The sequence below is a fragment of the Vombatus ursinus genome, unplaced genomic scaffold, assembly GCF_900497805.2.
Source record: "Vombatus ursinus unplaced genomic scaffold, bare-nosed wombat genome assembly UNPS02002160.1, whole genome shotgun sequence".
Taxonomy (NCBI): Eukaryota; Metazoa; Chordata; class Mammalia; order Diprotodontia; family Vombatidae; genus Vombatus; species Vombatus ursinus.
Genome location: NW_020941938.1, coordinates 1 through 8,185, shown reverse-complemented (window position 1 = coordinate 8,185; position 8,185 = coordinate 1). Strand labels below are relative to the sequence as shown.

The window sequence follows — 8,185 nt, the reverse complement described above, 5'->3', positions numbered from 1 at the left end:
GACAAACTGAGACTTGGGAAAGACCTTAGTTTAAAAAAAGCCAAGGTCTCCCAATGCTTCTGGGGCCACCTCCAGTGGCCCTGATCTATATCTTGCCTAGAACTCTGATGACTGTGGAGCAGAGAGTGGGGCTGATGACTTTGCCCAGCTCTGTCTCACTTAAATCCAATTAATTTGCAAGTCAAGATATCACCCTCCTGATGTCACTGGTCCTCTTCGAGAATGAAAGATGAACAATAGTCAATGCATATAACCCAATTGTATAGGTTAATAAAATAATTATATATATATATGTGTGATTCCTATATTATATTATTTCTATATGTTTATATATGGGAAGCTAGGTGGCACAGGATATATGTACATATGTAAATATATGTACATTATATATATTTATATATAAGCACATATGTGTGTATAAACACAAGTTACTGCAACACTTACAATCTAAACACTATGTTTTGATGATCTTTTTAGAAAGAAAGCCCAACTTCTTGGGTCCTCGCAGCATAGGTAGCACAGTTCAACTGGGGCAGCTCCTAGGTGAACTTGCTGAACAGTGAGAAAGAGACTGCAGTGGAACCTCTCTGAAGACATTGCTGTCCACTCCACGTGGACCTGGTGGCCTCCTCCTCCTTACTGACATATATGTTGACTCCTCACAGAGCCAACTATATCACCACGAGATCCATTTCAAGATTCTGCTACATCTGGCATGGCAGACCAAGTTTCAAGCCAATCTGAGTCAACAAAGTCTGTTGCTAGCAGATGAAAAGTGCTATGTGAAATCGTAACGTCAAAAATCAGGGGTCCATTATCTCGCACATCGTGGAAAAACAGCACAGTGGTCGTTCAGGTACTCTGACATTTTTTCCACCTACTTTCTACACCCTTACAAGATATACCATTGGGCAGTAGTATTCTGTAAACTTGTATGGGGTTTTAGCCCATGTTCTCATTGAAAAAGATTAATGTTCTGTTGGGTGTCTACCTCTCCATTACTGATGAGGTGATGTATTTCACAACTCCTTTTCTTCACACTAACTGGTAAAAGTCACTAGAGTTAAGATTCTATGAATCGTTGCCCCAATATGATCCTTGGCTTCATTGCTAGCAACTGTGAAGCAATTAGTAATGAAATATTTTCTTCCAATGAAAATTAAAGCAGAGTTCATTCTGTTTCAGTTCTTATGATGCATTTTATGGCTGCCTCTATCTGTAAAAATAGACAATTAATACTGTCTTATTCACCGCATCAATACATATTTATGGCTCATATTCTCAACAGAATTGCCTAGAATGCAATGCCAAAACATCTGCTTAGATGAGAGGCAAGGAAAAAGGGTGAAAAAGGTTGAAAATGTTAACTCTACTCCTAATCTTATTGAGGGTAAGGCTCGTGTCCATCCTACTTTAAGGTTACCAGTTAATCAAATATACTGTATGCATGTGTTCATTTAAAAAAAAACTCACCGTAAAAAGTTCTAGTTCTATTATTTAATTTAGGCTTGTACTAGAAGAAAGACTATCTAGTATTAATCCAAGTCAGCAGGAAGAGATAACATACAGGTTTTATTCCCTACCCCTTGATAAAGGATTGGATTAGGATTCCTGAATTTTGAGGTTTAAGCCCTGGTACTGTTACCAACTCTCTCTCTGTTTCTCTGTCTCTCTCTCTCTCTCAGACTGATATAAGAACCAGGAAAACAAGCCATATTCAGGATAACTAGGAAATAATCCACAGAGGGAAGGTGCTAGAGTTATGCAAATCATAGGAAAATGTCTTTGAGGGTGGGATTTTAGATGGGACTTTAAGGAAGCCAGGAAAGCCAGGAAATGGTTATGAAGAAGGGGAGGATTCTGGGCTTGATGTACAACAAATGAAAATGCCTGGAACTGAGAGATTGAGTCTCTTTGTTTTAGGAACTAGTAAGGAGGCCAATGTCACAGGAACTCAGATTTTAGGGAGAGGCCTCCTTACCTGCCCCTCTCTTTCCTACATCCTTCCTTCCTTCCTTCCATCCTTCTTTCTTTCTTTCCTTCATTACTTCTATCCTTTCTTCCTTCTTTCCTCCCTTCCTTCCACTCCTTCTGTCTGTCTCTGTCTCTTTCTCTCTCTCTCTGTCTCTCTCATTTTCTTTCTCTCTCTCTCTCTCTCTCTCTCTCTATCTGGTATAAATTTTCATGGTCCTTGTACCCAATAGATCTGTCTAGAGAGACACATTCACCTTCCTGTCAACTTAAGACAACCAGCATTTATTAAATGCCAGGTATGTGTCCGTCACTATGCTAAGCATGGGGGACTCAAAGAAAGGCAAAAGACAGTCCCCTGCCCTCAAGGAGCTCCCAGTTCTAATGGGGACGGCAACAAGCAAACAATTATGTATACACAAGAAAACTGTTTCATCTTATTTCTCAAAAAAGAGGTAAAGACTCTTTGCTGATTGTCATAGTAGCGTTGTTTTTTGGGGACCATTAATAATGTGTACTATGTTTGTGGGGAAGAATATTGCTGTTACTTGTTACCCATCTGAGTGACTGTAGTGGGGTGGCATTTTAGAGTTCTATCCAAAAGTCTGGTGGTAAAGGCTCACACACATAGGCTGCAATTTCTCTTTTCAGTCTCCTTTTGACCCACCCCTTGAAGCACTTTCCTCTACGCACCATGTGCCCTTCAAAAGAACAGCTGACCCAGTTCATAAGGACCATGCAGTACTGCTGGAGAAAGACAAGAAGACTCTTCAGACAGAGGTGTGTGGATCATTTACAAACAGTTTTTAGGAGAAATTCTTTCTCAGTAAATGTGAAAGAAAATTATGCTGATTAGTGGCTATCCCGGAACATATTAACTATTTTTTTTTTACTATACTGCTGGCAATGTACCTTCGGACCATGGTTTCAATAAGATAAAATCTCTCTCCTCCAAAAAGAAGCTTTGAATTTTGTGAATGGTAAAGTGTCATTCAGGCAGAATGCCATACACTAGAAAATGGGCAAGCTACTTTTTGGCAGGCATGGACCAAATAGAAACAACCGATGATTATATAAGGCTTTAATTTTTTAAGACACCCCCAAAGCTATTAAAGTTTAAAACAGCATTAAGACTTTTGGGACAGTCTCTGCACGGAACACTGTAGCTCTGCTACAACCTTGTAAAGTAGGTACTATAACCTCATTTGACACATTAGGAAATTGAGTCTCAGAGAGGTTTAAGTGACTTGCCCATGATCTCACAATTGATGTGTGTTAGAATTCACATTTCTTATTATGTGCCCAAGACTCATCAACCATATCAAGCTGCCTCTCCTCACCAATCTGAGCAAAGAAAACAATGAATGTGAGGTAATTAGATGAGCTCTTCCCTCTACCTTCCCTGGAAAGGATGAACTCTCACTTTCAAGTTTCAACTGTATATCAAGCATCTACTTGCATCCATGAATGCTTTATCATGTAAAACAGTAGTATCAGCAAATGGAAAAATAGCAACAAGGAAATATTGTGCCTCTTGCTCCCTGTTGTATAAAGATAGAGGCTGACACTTACATTAGTGTCCATTTATAATGTTGGACCATTTGACAGTACCAAGATCTTTGGTGGGGAGAAATTTCTTGTCTGGGTCTCCAGTAAGTGTGATTACAGAAGAGGTGGAGGTTTAGTACCTGGAGAAGTAGTGGACAGGTCCCATCTCCTTTCTGGGTTGCCTTCTGGGATGATGGCTTCAGAGGCTGGGCTTGGAAGTAGGACAGGTTGGTCTAGAGAGTTTTTTCACTCTCTGGGTTCTTGGGCTTACTGGTCCTTCAGTGGCAGTTGGTCAGCTGTTGGTGGTGGTGAGGAAGTTGGGCCCTTTTCCCACAGTGATTGCTCCTCTCATTTCTGGCTTCAGGACCTGTGCTAAAGCAGGATCAGTGTTCTAGGGGACAGTGATACTCCTAGAGCTCTTGGGTTCAGGGACTTTGGCTATCTTCATCAGAGTCTCATGGGAGGTGTGGAAGTTTTGGGGGTGACTTGATTCCCCTGGCACATACCACCTTCTACCTCTCCCCCCAGGTGCCTTGCTGCTTCAGCTATGATGGTTTGCTTGCCTTGGAGGTGTTGGTTAGTTGGCGGTTGGTGGAGATCACTTGTCCCATCGTGATAGAAGCTGCTTCCCTGGATGACGAGAACTTAAGGTTTTCCATCCAATTTAGAAATCTTTGAAGTTCTATCTGTGTAACAGCTTTTACACATATCCATTTCCCTATTCTATAGTTCCACTACCACGACATCAAGGAGGTGATGCCATCCAATTCACTTGCATGTCATAGCATCACCTCTATGATGTCATTGTCATCTATGAGAATGGAGGACAAACAGCAATATTTCCACTACATCGTTTCTGGTGCAGACTTCAATTATCGCCTGCCTAGACAAGTAGAATATTTTCTAACAGGTCCTCTGATCTCAATTACCTTCCCCCCCAATCTCTCATTCATACATCTGCCAGATGCGTTCTTTGGCCCGTAGATCTGCTTCTTTCACACTTCTCAAAAACCATCAGCATCTTCCTATTGCATACCAAGTGAAGGTCAGATTCCTTTCCCAGGCATTACTCTTTTCCACAGCCTTTAAGGTCCTCCATTATCTGGCACCACCCTCAATTTTCAGTCTTATCTCTGGTAACTTCTCTCCATGTATGCTGTATGAAATCCTGGATAACCCATATGTGCCACAAACAGGCAAAAGCTGGGAATGGAGATCAAAGGAGGAAATCAGGCTAGACAGCATTGGGAGATCAGTGTATTTAATGATTCTAATCTCCTTAGTGCTGCAAAAACTCTTCTTTTAACAGTAGTATTCTTGCCAGTGATGCTCTATAGCCATAAGCACACAACAATCTTGGAAAAACCAAAATGGCAGGAATCCCAAAGAATGAAGGAAAGACTTATGGTGCATGTAAGTTCTGTTATTTGTAATGTATTACTAGAAGGGCTTGTGTGCATGATGGAAAGACACCATTCCATGTACAGAGCATGGAAAGGAGGTGGGTTAGTCATGTGATGAGAAGCAGGGATAACAAACATGGACAACTCAAGTGCTACACTAGTAAGCATGAAATATTAGATTTCAATTCACTATGCATTTATTGAGCACTTACTGTGTGCCAAGTATTGTGTTAGGTGCAAGGGATACAAAGAGAAAAATAAAACTCTATCTTCAAAACACTTATGTTCTGTTGCAGGATACAACGGGTACATTGTTGAGGAATATTAAGGGTTCCCCTTAACTTGTCTTTTGGGTTGCCATATTTTCCAACAGCAGATCAAAGGTTACTGGTGATCACAAGAGAACAAATGATACAATAGACATGTGGTGCTATTTTTTTTGCTTTACTGTTGCCAACCAGACCTAATTTGTCTTTTGTAATTGTATATGAAACATGTAGAAAATAGGTAGAGAATGAATAAAATGTTTAGCATTTTCATTCATGTATTCTGTAATGTTTGTCACTTGATTTTTTCCCTCTCTTATTTCACCCTTTCACCTTGTTTCCCTTTGCTTTTGCTATGACTTATTTTTGACTTGTCATCTGTAATTTGTTTGAGGTAGTCTACACCTGAGATTTCATCAATGAGGGGATTCTACTGATGCATATCAACAATTTTGTAGTTCATAGTACAGCTTCCATTCATATTTTAGCCTGTAACTTATTGCCTTACTTTCTTGGGATGCTGAGAGGTTGGACAGTAAACCCAGAGTAGCATCGTTATTATATGTAAGAGGGAGAATTTGAACCTAGGTCTTCCTGTCTCCATGGACAACTTTTATTCCACTTAATGCACAATGTTGTTAAAATCAGGACACTTATTCTACAATACTTCGTTGTGCTCTTTGTGCATTGTTACGTTATTTTTGACCCATAGTTAAAGACGTTTGTATTGCCAAGATGAAAAATTATGTTTACTCTCTTGTAAAGAACAAACAGATGTCAATTGGAGGGTCCTTTTTTTGGGTGATGTTTCCCTTCTGACAAAGATGAGTATTTGGTAATCATGCATAAAACATTTAGTGATAGAAAGATCAATAAAATGCTTCAAAAACTGATTATTTCTTTAATACCAATATACATGGGTATATTGGCCACAAGGAAGCCAGTTGGTGGCACACGCACAGGTACTCCCTACCTGGTTCTAGGGCAAGTGGATGATTGTGAAGAGCCTTTTTCTTCTGGCCATGACTAATTAAGGGGCATCTGCTATGTGTTAAAGAAGAGTCATCTAACTGTTCCTAAGAACTGATGACAAGAGTTTCCATGTTGAACTCAGTGTGCATATAAAAGGAATGACCCAGCTCTCTCTATCTCTCTGTCTCTGTTCCTCCCTCTCTTTTTCTATCTCTGAATCAATGTCTCTCTATCCCTCTGTCTATCTTTCTCTTTCTTCCTCTTGGCTATGGAAGAGAAAGGCTGCCTAAAAATCTAGGTGACCTCTATTAAACCCACCATGTGGGAGCTGCTCCCCAGTATTTGTTATACTTAGAAACCAGTGCACATGTGAATAAAAGCCTACATGCTGAAACGGATTTACATGTGGAGATCTTTGCATGAGACATAACTAATTTACAAGAGAACCTAAGGCAGCAGCTGCCCTTTGGGGACACCAACCTCTGAGTACAAGTCACTGAAGTAAGCCCCAGCACTGGTCCAACTCCCAGGGCTTCATCTGGGATACATTTGGGTGCCCATTAAAGAGATTGGTACACACTGGAGATACTCTCCACACAGGACATAGCAGAGCTCTCTATAAATGTATGTACTGCTTTTTAAATAATCACAGTATTATTTAGGGATTCTGTACCCTGTACCACATCCCCTATGTTCCAGGGTATTTGGGGGACACCTATGATCTACTCTTTGATAGTAGGTAGAAATCAGGGAACGCCTGTGGTAAGCTATTCTAGGCTGTAATCATTCTAATTGGTCTTGTGTGGATTAGGTCAGGAGATTCCCTGGGGTGGGAGAGGTCAATCTAGACTAGACCTTAGAGGAATAACAGGTATAAGAAAACAGTCCTGTTGATTACTCACTCGAGAAGGAAATAAGAACCACCCACCTGCAAAATCAGAATTATCCCCAGTAATTGAATGTTATTCTGAGCAAGTTTCTTCATCCTCAAGTTGTGGTTATTTATAGTTTGTCCTAAGGAGTTGTGGCTTAATTCTTTCTTTTTTTCAAGATACAATTTCACTATTACAGTGAGACCATTTTTCTGTCAGATGAACCAATTTATCAAACTAGAGTCCAAATCATTTTGAGTGATTAAAAATACAGAGTGCCCTGAATATGAAGAAAGTTTAAAGTATGGACTTGGAGAAGACTACCTCCAGGATACAAAAATATTTGCTTCAATTTTACATATTCTATGTATCTTAATGACAATATGTAATTTAGAAATTAAAAATTAAACATATTTAATACTATTATTTTATAATGGTTTAATTCCTCACACAGAGTAAACAGCCACACTTGTTTGTCTCCAGAAAGACATTTTAACTTTGAATATTATTCCATAGATAGAATGAGTCATGAGTTGTATGGATGAACGTTGCAAGCAAAAGAACACAATGAAGTATTCCAGGTTAGACCTTTAACAGTGACCTTGCCTGGGGCAGCCAAGTAGTGCAGTGGATAGAGCACTGTCCCTGGAGTCAGGATGACCTGAGTTCAAATCCAGCCTCAGACCAAACACTTGACACTTAATAGCTGTGTGACCCTGGGCAAGTCACTTAACCACAACTGCCCCCCCCAAATAATAATAATAAAAATAATGACCTTGCCTTCCCTTACTTACTATTTCTGGGAGGCAGTATCAGTCTGCTTTTCAATTAGGCAAATTCTGGGAATTAGTCTGAAAGCAGTTTTATTTCCTGGATGGTCTTCACATACTTTCCATTTAGGAAAGCTGCCGCTAGTTGTGACAAGAATTATAATGATGAGTTTTTGCAGTGAGAGAAGTATTGCAAAAGTACCCTCAGATATTACTGGAGAGGTTGCCATGAGATTCAGAAGTGGACAAGGAAAAACTCAGGGGGAGGGGCGCCTGCATTTGGTAAAAGATTACTAGTTAATTAATTATGCTGACTAAACGAGTGCTAAGCTCAGGTATTTCTATGTTTCTGAAGGACTGGAAAGCCTTAATGGGGTAGGGGG

General features: G+C 40.0%; 1 long non-coding RNA gene across 1 annotated transcript; it reads left to right on the top strand.

Moving 5' to 3' along the window:
* Window positions 1-523: 523 nt before the first annotated feature.
* Window positions 524-4,082, top strand: LOC114048445. The gene is made up of 3 exons (XR_003569770.1): window positions 524-856; window positions 2,623-2,751; window positions 4,048-4,082. It is a non-coding gene; the product is annotated as an uncharacterized LOC114048445 (long non-coding RNA).
* The last annotated feature ends 4,103 nt before the right edge of the window (window positions 4,083-8,185 follow it).